Raw genomic sequence first — 13,440 nt, 5'->3', positions numbered from 1 at the left:
CTGCTCCCGGTGCGCAATGAGTGCTAGTGCGCATGTGATGTTGGTCCATATAAATCGGATGCAACCCGGACATAGACGGTCCATGAATCGGCGTCTGCAAACGTGAATAGATAACCTTAAAAACAACTGTTGGACATCTTGGATGCAGTCTCCAGTTCTTATTATACCTCAGTGGCTACAACCCATAGGAATCCCGAACCAGTTGAATACTTTGACCACTTTAAAATGGTGGAAGCATGGTGGCCACTAGAGGCTTCCATCATTCTCTATGGGGTAACTGCGTATGTGGAGTGTGTCTGAAAGTGGGCGTTGCGAAACAAGTGGGAGGATCAACACCAGTGGGTGTCTCGAAAGTCGAAACCTAACAGCTAATTGGGGAGATTGGTTGCCACTCAAGACTGTTTTGCTTGGCTGCTTCCTGCTTCCTTGTAGCGTTTTAGCTGAACCGGTTAGGCAGGTTAAGATAATTAACATGGCAGGTTAGGAGAATAAACGCAGCTGGTTAGTATAATTAACATGGTAGGTTAGGATAACTAATTTAGCAGGTTAGGAAAATTTTACGTGGCAGGTTAGGAGAACTAACATAGTAGGATAGGAGAATTAACGTGTCAGGTTAGGAGAATTAACGTGTCAGGTTAGGAGAATTAACATGGCAGGTTAGGAGAATTAACGTGTCAGGTTAGGAGAATTAACATGGCAGGTTAGGAGAATTAACATGGCAGGTTAGGAGAATTAACATGGCAGGTTAGGAGAATTAACATGGCAGGTTAGGAAAATTAACATGGCAGGTTAGGAGAATTAACGTGTCAGGTTAGGAGAATTAACATGGCAGGTTAGGAGAATTAACGTGTCAGGTTAGGAGAATTAACGTGTCAGGTTAGGAGAATTAACATGGCAGGTTAGGAGAATTAACATGGCAGGTTAGGAGAATTAACATGGCAGGTTAGGATAATTAACATGGCAGGTTAGGAGAATTAACATGGCAGGTTAGGAGAATTAACGTGGCAGGTTAGGAGAATTAACGTGGGCTTAAACTGACGGAATTTGATGTGGATTTGTTTATTATGTTACTTAGATTGACGCATGGGTGCACCAATAGATAATAGCCGCATGTGCTCACTCCCGCAGAAATCCTTTGTGGAAAATATCCTTTCTGTTTCATTCAGCTATGTTCAATTGTATTGTTCTTACTATAAAATAATACAAAATAATGCCAAGGAAATCATAAGCAAATATTACCTTCTAAATGAAGTAGTGTAGCCCACAGCCATATGGCATAGCCAGATCAGGGCCTAACATAAAGACAACTCAGAATATGCTATTCCGTTCTTCTGAAATAGGCTACATTTTCTTCATAATGTTCCTTTAGACCTAAATAACGGATTTATTGTGATGGTGTAGGATTTATTAAATGGATTTATTTTTTAAAAAATGTAATGTAGACGTTCCAAAAGTCTGCATCAGTGGCTTGTAGGCTATGCAGTGGAAGCCGGACATGCAAAACATGTTTATGTTAATTAACGGTCAATTACGTGATACCGGCAGTTATTTGCATGACAATCACCTGATGACTAAATGTAATGACCGCCACAGCCCTAGGTATAAGCATTAAGCTAAAATAGCATACATTCGTCAGAATCCAAAGGTGAATCAAGTACCATGTTGCCTATACCTTTCCAGTCTGTTAAAATATAGTGGGAGCCAACAGTCTAATTTGAGCACACAGAGTAAACCTGAGAATAAAAAATATGGTGAAAATATAGGTTTTATTTACAGTGCAGTCCAATGACAACAGTGCAAAAGTGATAGTCGAACTTGGACACAGGGCAAAATACCTAAATAGCCTAAAACATACAAGAGAAATACAACACATGTTGTTTCACAACCAGTTATCCACAACAATCGAGCATAAAGGCTACCTGAACTTGACACTCCCAAAACGGGCTAAACCATTCACACATAATCAAACAGGTAGGTTTTTACATGACCGGTCAAAATGTGCATATCAAAAACATATAGACACAAAACACTATAGACAACATAATTAATGATAACTGCAGTCACTGACTATATCAGACACAAATATACCCCAAACGAAATAAACCAATGCAATAGAGTACCACAGTATGAGTCATAATGCCCATAAAGGGAAATGGTTCCAATAGTTTTTCCACCATTCATTTTTCCCATAGGGGATTTTAGAAGCACTTAAATTAGGGCAAAAAATAAAATGAAAAATAAGGACAAGGTGACTTTTATCAATATATTCGCCTGTATTTACCCCCATCAAATGAAATGCTAAATTAGCATTTTCGAATCTGAGAGTAAATAGAGCCGAAGAAATTGATAAAAGTCACCTTGTCCTTATTTTTCATTTTATTTTTTGCCCTAATTTAAGTGCTTCTAAAATCCCCTATGGGAAAAATGAATGGTGGAAAAACAATTGGAACCATTTCCCTGTTTGACCGCTTTGTTTTATGGGTATTATAACACCTCCACTGTGGGGCTCTATTATCGGCATCACCAATGCAACATAATGAGGAAGGGTGCGTTCCTCTGCCCAGGCGTTGCTGACAAATGCCAGATCTTACAATGCCTGGATAGGTATTTTAAGTATCAGCTAACCACATCATGTTATAGCAATCTGGTGCCTGACGGCACAGTCGATGACTAGGCATGCTACCATTGGTTGATGCATGCGTTCACACTATACATCCACATCACGCAGTGAAACATAGAAGTCATTGGGCGCCTTCGAGCGGATCACTTTTGTCAAGTGGTTGACCATAGTTGGTCACCGCCTTTCAAAGTCTGTTGCAATATGGTCATAAAAATTGACTGACTTGCGACTACATGTCGACTGCATGAACTCAAACTCATTCCACGGAGGGCCGAGTGTCTACCGGTTTTCGCCCTTGTACTTGATTGATGAGTAAGGAATTCGCCTCACCTGTTTGTCTAGGTCTTAATTGAAAGGATAAAATGAAACCCCGCAGACACGGCGCCCTCTGTGGAATGAGTTTGACACCCCTGCTCTAACCAATGAGTTGTATACATGTTATGTTTCCAGTTTGTGAGTGTGTGATATGGGGGTATAGAAACGTTTATTTCAACATTTATACAGACAAACTTTTATAAACAATAGCAGCTATGTTGACACTGCCATGTTGATCTGAGCCTTGCTGTTGGAAAACCAATACAGTGAACGACATTCGGCTGTCGCAGATGCACCTCCCCCGACTTAATTTGCTGACTTCGTCTACTGTCGGTTTCGTTAGGCTTACTGCTTGAACACACCCATTTACTTTCAATGGAAGGAAAGCGAGAGAAGCAGAGTGGGCGGGGGGACCGCTGAGCGATGTGAGCATGGGCGAGGGAGCTGAACAGGACAGGACTAATGTTGGGGATACAAATCCTCCGCGATATCGCTACGAGAGTGACCAACCGAAGCTCACCATAGCTTCCAACCCCTACTGGACTGGCTGACAATGGCTGTTAATACCATAGAGATAGATAGAGGACTCATCTTTATATCTCTACCATTTTAGCGTCTGTGACATCATGGGCAGCGCCATTGGGGCTACAACCCATAGGAATTCCCACCCAGTTACCTATTTTGACTACTTAAAAAAAGTATGGTGGAAGCCCTCAATGGCGCTGACCATGCTTAAACAGCCTTTTTGCCAGGAGATGCCTCTTTCATTCTCTATGGTTGAGATGTAGCACTACCTTCCTTGCTTGCTAGCTTGTTAACACCCACATGAGTGCGAGGCTAGCGTGGCTAGGCGAGTGCCGCTTTTATAGTGTGAACGCTCTGTGACGTTGCATTTCCACAAAATACTATGGGTGTGATTAAACAACGGAGCCCAATTCATTTTCAATGGAGGGAAGTGATGCGGGCGGGGGGACCATTGTACAATGCCAACATGGGCGAGGGAGCGTGAACAAAGTTGGGTAAAGCTGAACTTTATGCAAATGCTAGTGACCAATCGAAGCTAACTATAGTTTCCAGCCCCTACTGGATTGCCTGTTGATACCTAGCCTACTTGCTAGCATTTACATTTTACATTTAGCAGACGCTCTTATCCAGAGCGACTTACAGTTAGTGCATACATTATTTTTTTCATACCCCCTGTGGGAATCGAACCCACAACCCTGGCGTTGCAAACGCCATGCTCTATCAACTGAGCTACATCCCTGCCGGCCATTCCCTCCCCTACCCTGGACGATGCTGGGCCAATTGCGCGCCGCCCCATGGATCTCCCGGTCGCGGCCGGCTACGACAGAGCCTGGATTCGAACCAGGATCTCTAGTGGCACAGCTAGCACTGTGATGCAGTGCCTTAGACCACTGCGCCACTCGGGAGCATTCTAGCCCCCACATGAGGGCGACGCTAGAGTGGCTATCCAAATGATCGTGTTATGTGGAAATCCCTTCCCGAGCAGGGGTACGAGACCGAAGTGTTCTGTACGTGCACCCTTTATACTATGCGGCACAACTGGAGATGGCAAACACACACACTGGTTGTAAATTAAATGTTGCAATATAACTTGTAGCACAAACTGTGTGCACTCATAAGCAAGCTCTACAAAGTTGCAGACTGTCAGAATTCTATTTGTGTTTGGCGCGGTGGAAAAGGAACGGAAGTGGGGATGGATGGTGCGGCAGACTTCACATCGCCACACAATCCCTTTAGATCTCCTCAAGTGCATAGGCTGTAGGTAGGGTTTAGAAGTTGATTTGTGATCGGACCAATGTTTCATTTGAGATGGATTTTGTCCATGAAAACATGAACCCTAGTGGCCACTAGAGGGTGCAAGCAGACTGAATTGAACCTTTAATGCCAACATGGCTAGAACCAGGTTGATTTTACTATTGATGTTTATTCCTATAGGGCAGATCTTTGGGGTTTTGAACATTTTGCCAAATACTTTTCTTTTTTTTCAATGGATAGATATCAAAGTAAAAATTCACAGCATCTCGTATCTTAAGTGTCTTTCAATGGATGGTTTTTGATTATGGGTCCAGTTAAGCACGGCAACAATTTGTTTATTATGAAAATGAAACATTGTGTAAAATTAAAAGTCAGACATTGAATAACAAAGTGACACAAACATGTGCAGTTACAGAGAGAGAAGATGCCTTGACACACACACATGCATGCTCAAACACACACACACACACACACACACATACACTACGCGCCGGGGTCTTTGTCTGTGCTATTAATCCAGTTCCCCTTGTTTGCCTAATTAAAGATAACTGTAATTAAGTGATTGGGAGGAACAACATGCCCGTGTCCCCTCACGCTCCGAGTGAGATGATGAATATGCAGAGGGAGTCGGGGGCCCCACCGCGCTCAGGGGTCAGGTGAGTTAAGATATACTTTATTGCGCCAATAAAAACCCAAGTGCTTCCTCTAATGGAGAGATAAATGATCCGGGAGTCAGTGGAGGACCTTTCCTTTAACCGCTGCCACAGCCGCAATTAACACTAACGAGAGACTAGAACAGTGGGTCGTAGCTAGACCCCAACGTTCTTGTGTAGCTACCGTACCGGTAGCCTCTACTGCAAGGTCTGGGTCAGTATTCATAAACCATCTCAGAGTAGGAGGGCTGATCTAGGACCAGGTCCCGCCTGTCGATTGATTATATTCTAAAAGGAAAAACTGATCCTAGATCTGCAGCACTCCTACTCTGAGACACTTTATGATTACGGACCCTGTGGCATAGGAAGCGTACCTACAGAATAATGTGAAAGCAAGCACCCTAATGTCTACGTCAATGTCAAACTGCCGAAGACAGATTGTCACCCTTGTGATGAAGAAATCTACACCTACCTGTAATGTGAGATCCTATCTCTCTTGAGTACCTATATCCTCCCCCCACTCTTTCTCTCACTCTCTGCTCTTAGACACATTCACTCATACATTACATACGAGCACACACACACAAACACACACACACACACACCCTCAGGGCTCATGTGATTGATGTGAGCTTCAGAATTAAACCTGCTCAAGCTATGCCATAATTATCCATTCCTTTGTCTGTGTGTTTTATCTAAGAGTTCATATCCAGGTCTAATGGCCCTTTGCTGCCATACAGTACTAACACACTCACATTCTCCTTCTCTCTCTTTCACTTTTTTGCGTTTCTCTCCCAAACCAATAACTACACACACAGACATGCTCCCATGCACATACACACACACTCATATCGCACAGACACACATAATATAAACATGTAAAGCTGACATCATAGAAATACACATACTGGTTCCTCTCTCTGTTTCTCTCTTTCCTCCTTCCCTGTAGGCCCGGTAACTCCATCCCTGTGGCCTTGGGCAGGGTCCTGTTGTCTGTACTCTCTTACTGGACAAAGAGGCTGTGGTGCAGTCGGACGGTCAGACATCCACCTATAGATCCTTAACGTCCCCTGAGGTGGGTAAAGAGACAGGGATGGGAAGGGAAATGGCTGGAATGGGTCTGAGTGTAGAGCCTAATCAGGCCGTGGATGTATTCATTAGGACACACCGTAGCAATACATTTTTTTTTTTTTTGATTGGACAAGTTCAGGTTATCCCTCCCGGTTTCAGTCTGATTTTTTCAGTTTGGTGTCTAATGTATATGACCCATGTGTGAAAGTCTAGTAGGCTGCAGTAGATTTATTTGTAACTGTTTTATTTGTAACTGTTCATGCTTAGGGTACTGAGAAAAGCCAAACGTTTGACTTTCTCTTTTCAGCACTTTTTGAGTACTTTACCCTCTATTTCTATTGTTGAGGCCATGAATAAGAATATGAGCACTTACCCTTACCCTCCTCAAAAGGTTGGAATGTTTTTGGGAGGCTAAATGGATCTCTTCTCCAACTAGACTGTCCCCATGTGAGAAAGTGAGAGATGAAAGAGAAGAAAGGATTGAAAAAGGAGAAAGCATGGGACGGAGGCCAACAAGAATGCCCCCTGACCCCTTTTTGTAATCCATAATAAAGTGTAATAATGTCTAATCAGGTAGAATAATGTGAACCATTAACGCAGACAGCAGAATGGAGATTGGATGAGTTGCGTCAGAGGACCTTGTTCAAAGGACAACCAGAAACTGCTTACTTCAGCCAGGAGGGCATCTAGACCCTCACCTCTGAGCACTGAATCACCCTGAATCAGAGAGAGAGAGAGAGAGAGAGAGAGAGAGAACATAAGGGAGAGGAGGTTCGAGAGAGGAAAGGGGGGATGTAAGGGAGAGAGAGAAAGAAAGGATTGGAGAAAGAGAAAGCGAGATAAGAGGCAGTGAAAAAAGTGAACGACAATGAAAAGAGAGAGTTATTGTCATCTGCGGTCTTCTCTGGGCGACCTGCCGTTTAGAGTGCCGGCGCTGACAGCTTCTCTCTGTCGCTGGGGCCGATGGTTAATGCTGCCTAGGTGAGTTTTTCATTAGCCGGGCTTTACTGGCTCGACGGGCAGCAGACACGTCATGTGCCAACTATCCCCACCGTCGATGGGCTGGCGTGGTACAGACGGTGAGGCAGCCATTACCGAGTGGCAGCAGCTGTGGTCCGTACTCCCAGCGCCCGTTAGCAGTGAATCATATACCTTGAGGGAAAAAAGTATCTGATCCCCTGCTGATTTTGTACGTTTGCCCACTGACAAAGACATGATCAGTCTATAATTTTAATGGTAGGTTTATTTGAACAGTGAGAGACAGAATAACAACTAAAAAATCCAGATAAACGCATGTCAAAAATGTTATAAATTGATTTGCATTTTAATGAGGGAAATAAGTATTTGACCCCTCTGCAAAACATGACTTAGTACTTGGTGGCAAAACCCTTGTTGGCAATCACAGAGGTCAGACGTTTCTTGTAGTTGGCCACCAGTTTTGCACACATCTCAAGAGGGATTTTGTCCCACTCCTCTTTGCAGATCTTCTCCAAGTCATTAAGGCTTCGAGGCTGATGTTTGGCAACTCGAACCTTCAGGTCCCTCCACAGATTTTCTATGGGATTAAGGTCTGGAGCAGGGGTGTCAAACTCATTTTAGCTCAGGGGCCACATGGAAGAAAATCTATTCCCAAGTGGGCCGGACCGGTAAAATCATGGTATATATAACTTAAAAACAACAACTTCAGATTGTTTTCTTTGTTTTAATACTATCAACATAAAACATAAAGCTGGAGCCTGAGGACAGTGTGTCCAAAATAGTACAAGCACAACATCACTATTAATCATAAAACACCTCAAGTTTATTTGAAAATTCTAAAGAAAAAGAACACAAACACACAATGCCTCAGTGATTCACAGAACTGTTTCACAGATCACAGAACTATATCAGGGTGTCATTTCTCAGGCAGAAATGTAGATACAAATAATGAAATCCTGTTCCCCAAACAAGTGCAAGAACCACAGAGTCAAGAATAGGTTAAATATACAAATAAAATAAATTAAAAACAATAGCACATCAACATAAAAACATATAAACATAAAGCTGGAGCCTGAGGACAGTGTGTCCAAAAGCACAACATCACTATTAATCATAAAACACCTCAAGTTATTTGAGATTCTGAGGACAAACAACACACATACACACAATGCCTCAGTGATTCACAGAAGTATATCACAGAACTATATCAGGGTGTCTCATGCAGCACTTTAAGTGGGGTTGCATAGTTTATTTGACTCCTGATACCTGGCATCTTTTAGCTTTCACCAGCGCATCAATATCAGGCGTCACATCCTGAGTGGCAGCCAACTTCAGGATGTGATTAAAGTGCTTGTGCGTGAGCCTTGAGCGCAGCTTTGTTTTATGTATGCTCATTACAGAGAACTTGCTCACAAAGATATGTGGTTCCAAACATGCACAACAGTTTTGCAGCAAGGGCTGTCAAGTTGGGGTAACCTGGCAAGAGATTCTGATTAAATGTGTCCAAGCCAGCTGCGGCAAATTTGCCCTTCAAATCCGAGTCACACTGCAAGTCTATTATTTCAAGTTGGATGCTGACGGGCAGATCAGAGGGATTCACGGTGAATGGCGAACAAAAAACGTTGAAGTCTTTCTCCAGTTCACCAAAAATCTGAAAGCGTTGCTCAAACTCCCTTAACAGTCCCGTTATTTGATCTTTGAACCGCTTCATGTCTGCCACATGTTGGGTCGCGCACACATTTTTCAGACAGGGGAAGTGAGCTGCATCACCACCGGCGAGTTGCGTCTCCCACAATGACAGCTTCAACTTGAAAGAACGTATGCTGTCATAATACTGCGTGGCAACTTTGTTGCGCCCTTCCAGCTGTTTGTTCAAGTTATTCAAGTGCTCTGTAACATCCACCATAAATGCAAGGTCCTGCATCCATTCTGCGGAATGAAATTCTAACACTGGTTTGCCCTTTTCTTCCATGAACTGTTCAATTTCTTCTCGTAAATCAAAGAAACGCCTCAGCACAGCACCTCGGCTTAACCATCTTACCTCAGTGTGGTATGGCAGGCCATAGATGTGGTCTTTCTCTCTGAGAAGGCTGTCAAACTGACAGTGATTCAGGCTTCTGGATCGGATGAAATTAACAGTTTGGATGACCACCTTCATGACGTTATCCATCTTTAATGACTTGCAACACAAAGCCTCCTGGTGCAAAATACAGTGAAAAGTCCAAAAATCACATCCTCCATTTGCAGATTGCACTTTCTCTCTGAACTTTGTCACAACGCCTGCTTTTTTTCCCGATCATTGAGGGCGCACCATCTGTAGCCAGGCTGACAGCGCGGGACCAGTCCACTCTGACCCTGTCCAGCGCGCCGACGAGTGCAGTGAAAATATCAGCTGCTGTCGTTGTATCTGTCATCGGCACCAACTCCACGAACTCCTCGGTGACGGTCAATGTGTCATCAACTCCGCGGATGAAAATGGCCAGTTGTGCAACATCTGTAATGTCCGTGCTTTCATCAATTGCAACCGAAAACGCAATAAATGACTGACTTTACTTTTTGCTTCAACTGGCTGTCCAAATCCACTGAAAGATCAGAAATCCTGTCTGCAACTGTGTTTCTTGTCAGGATGATATTTGCAAAAGCCTGGTGCTTTTCAGGGCACACAATCTCTGCTGCCTTCATCATGCATGTTTTTACAAATTCACCCTCACTAAATGGTTTTGAAGCCACTGCGATTTCATTAGCAATGAGGTAGCTAGCTTTCACTGCAGCGTCACTGATGTCTCGGCTGTGAGTAAACACAGACTGCTGTTTCTTCAGACCCACCAACAGTTCATTCACCTTCTCTCTTCTCCGCTGTCCTTGAAAGTTGTCATATTTGTTGGCATGAAGACTCACATAGTGGCGACGAAGGTTATATTCTTTCAGCACTGCAACATGCTGTGAACACACCAAACATACAGCTTTCCCATTCAATTCCGTGAATAAATAGAAGGATGACAATTTTTCTTGGAGCACTCTGCGTCCACTTTTCTCTTTTTTGACAGAGACATATTGGGGCAATGAGGGTGCCAAAGCACATAATGTTAAAAGTAGAAGCCGTAATAAATATCGCGGGCAAAACAAAGTAGCTCATCCGGACTGGCTGCACTTGCTTGACCTATTTGCTATGCCCCGGTATAAACAGTTTGCTTGCTTAACACAATTGCTATTGCGCCATCCAGTGGACACAATTGGAACAGCAGCTTCTTTTATTGAAAAATTGCAGCTCATTTTTATACTTTACAATATCATCTCGCGGGCCGGATTAAACCCGTTTGCGGGCCTGATCCGGCCCGCGGGCCGGACGTTTGACACCCCTGGTCTGGAGACTGGCTAGGCCACTCCAGGACCTTAATGTGCTTCTTCTTGAGCCACTCCTTTGTTGCCTTGGCCGTGTGTTTTGGGTCATTGTCATGCTGGAATACCCATCCACGACCCATTTTCAATGCCCTGGCTGAGGGAAGTAGGTTCTCACCCAAGATTTGACGGTACATGGCCCCGTCCATCGTCCCTTTGATGCGGTGAAGTTGTCCTGTCCCCTTAGCAGAAAAACACTCCCAAAGCATAATGTTTCCACCTCCATGTTTGACGGTGGGGATGGTGTTCTTGGGGTCATAGGCAGCATTCCTCCTCCTCCAAACACGGCGAGTTGAGTTGATGCCAAAGAGCTTGATTTTGGTCTCATCTGACCACAACACTTTCACCCAGTTCTCCTCTGAATCATTCAGATGTTCATTGGCAAACTTCAGACGGGCCTGTATAGGTGCTTTCTTGAGCAGGGGGACCATGTGGGCGCTGCAGGATTTCAGTCCTTCTCGGCGTAGTGTGTTACCAATTGTTTTCTTGGTGACTATGGTCCCAGCTGCATTGAGATCATTGACAAGATCCTCCAGTGTAGTTCTGGGCTGATTCCTCGCCGTTCTCATGATCATTGCAACTCCACGAGGTGAGATCTTGCATGGAGCCCCAGGCCGAGGGAGATTGACAGTTCTTTTGTGTTTCTTCCATTTGCGAATAATCGCACCAACTGTTGTCACCTTCTCACCAAGCTGCTTGGCAATGGTCTTGTAGCCCATTCCAGCCTTGTGTAGGTCTACAATCTTGTCCTTGACATCCTTGGAGAGCTCTTTGGTCTTGGCCATGGTAGAGAGTTTGGAATCTGATTGATTGATTGCTTCTGTGGACAGGTGTCTTTTATACAGGTAACAAGCTGAGATTAGGAGCACTCCCTTTAGGAGTGTGCTCCTAATCTCAGCTCGTTACCTGTATAAAAGACACCTTGGAGCCAGAAATCCTTCTGAATGAGAGGGGGTCAAATACTTATTTCCCTCATTAAAATGCAAATCAATTTATAACATTTTTGACATGCGTTTTTCTGGATTTTGTTGTTGTTATTCTGTCTCTCACTGTTCAAATAAACCTACCATTAAAATTATAGACTGATCATTTGTTTGTCAGTGGGCAAATGTACAAAATCAGCAGGGGATCAAATACTTTTTTCCCTCACTGTACGTTAGCATGTTAGCATGATGAGGGTAACTCATCCAGGCAATCTGCGAGGCTGGCTCTGAAGGCAGCTGTGTACAGATGTAGGCTGTTGGAGTGCAATACTGCCTTATCAACAAAAGAGTCGCCTCCTTGTGTGTGGGTGTACTTTAACGGCCTCTGCCAAGAGATGTGTGGACCTTTATGGCACAGGGGGTAGTGTGCTAGCCCTCTAATCGAAGGCTTGCAGAAGTTTGTCAGGAGTGACATATAAGTAAAACGTCAGCATAGGTGACATATAATATAATTACAATGGTTAAATGTCACTATTTTGATATATTCTAGTGTTGCAGATCGAGTGTGTAAAGTTTCTCAGTTGCACAGTGGAGTTACTCTCTCAAGGTCCTAAGATGCATATCCTCTGAGGTCACACTTTTCCTGGCACTGGAAATTCTAGTTGATAAAGAAACCTCTTAAGAATATTATAATTTCATTAGTGCTGCAACATGGTGAAGTCATTGTGCCCTTGTGGGGGTCTTGTTCTCTGCTGTCTTGTAAAGCCACGAGTTTGTGCAGAGATGGAGAAGAATGTGTGCTTGAGATCGACTACATCGCTGTTGACAACTGCAGACTGACTGATGATCTACAAATCACATCACATCCTAAATGACAGCTCGTTGTGATTTGTAGATCAGCTAGTCTGCAGACGCCAACTGCAATGTAGTCGATCCCAAACACACCCCTTTTCTCTATCGTTTACCCTGTGCGGATGGATAGACCTAGGTTTATGTACACACTGATGGTTTAACTCGAGTATAGATAACTGCAGGGATCGCACAGAGAAATGTAATTGTTCACCCTAAATGCTGCTGGATTAAACGATGAACCTATCAATGCAATTATATGTTTTTACCTATTACCACAATTTCTCTCATACAATGGTATCAACATAATAAAATGTACTAGCCGTTTCAGAGAATGTTAAATCTCTGCTCTGCTTAATGTGTGTGTGTGTGTGTGTGTGTGTGTGTGTGTGTGTGTGTGTGTGTGTGTGTGTGTGTGTGTGTGTGTGTGTGTGTGTGTGTGTGTGTGTGTGTGTGTGTGTGTGTGTGTGTGGCGATGAATGAGAGCATTAATGAATTAAGCTGCTCATTATGATGGTCTGCTCTTGTTGGTCATTAAAAAAACGCATGTAGAATTTGTCACCCTGGCCCCGATGGAGTCTGGGTAATTATGGTTAATGTCTCATCGCCTATTCAAGGCTGGAGCGTTATGCTTAGGAGGGTCGTGCAGCAACAACCCCCTGACCTCATGTTTTATTCATCTTAACAGTCATATTATTCGTGATTAACAGATTTTCAAAGAACAAAAGTTTGATTCATATTCATGTCATACAGTTTAGTTAATGGTATCAGTTTTTATAAGATATAATGACGTATTTGCCTTGCGCAAACGAAATATTGTCATCTCACTTTCAGCCCCATTCACATTCATTTC

Source organism: Coregonus clupeaformis, chromosome 18, assembly GCF_020615455.1.
Source record: "Coregonus clupeaformis isolate EN_2021a chromosome 18, ASM2061545v1, whole genome shotgun sequence".
Lineage (NCBI taxonomy): Eukaryota > Metazoa > Chordata > Actinopteri > Salmoniformes > Salmonidae > Coregonus > Coregonus clupeaformis.
This window is presented reverse-complemented; position numbering follows the sequence as displayed.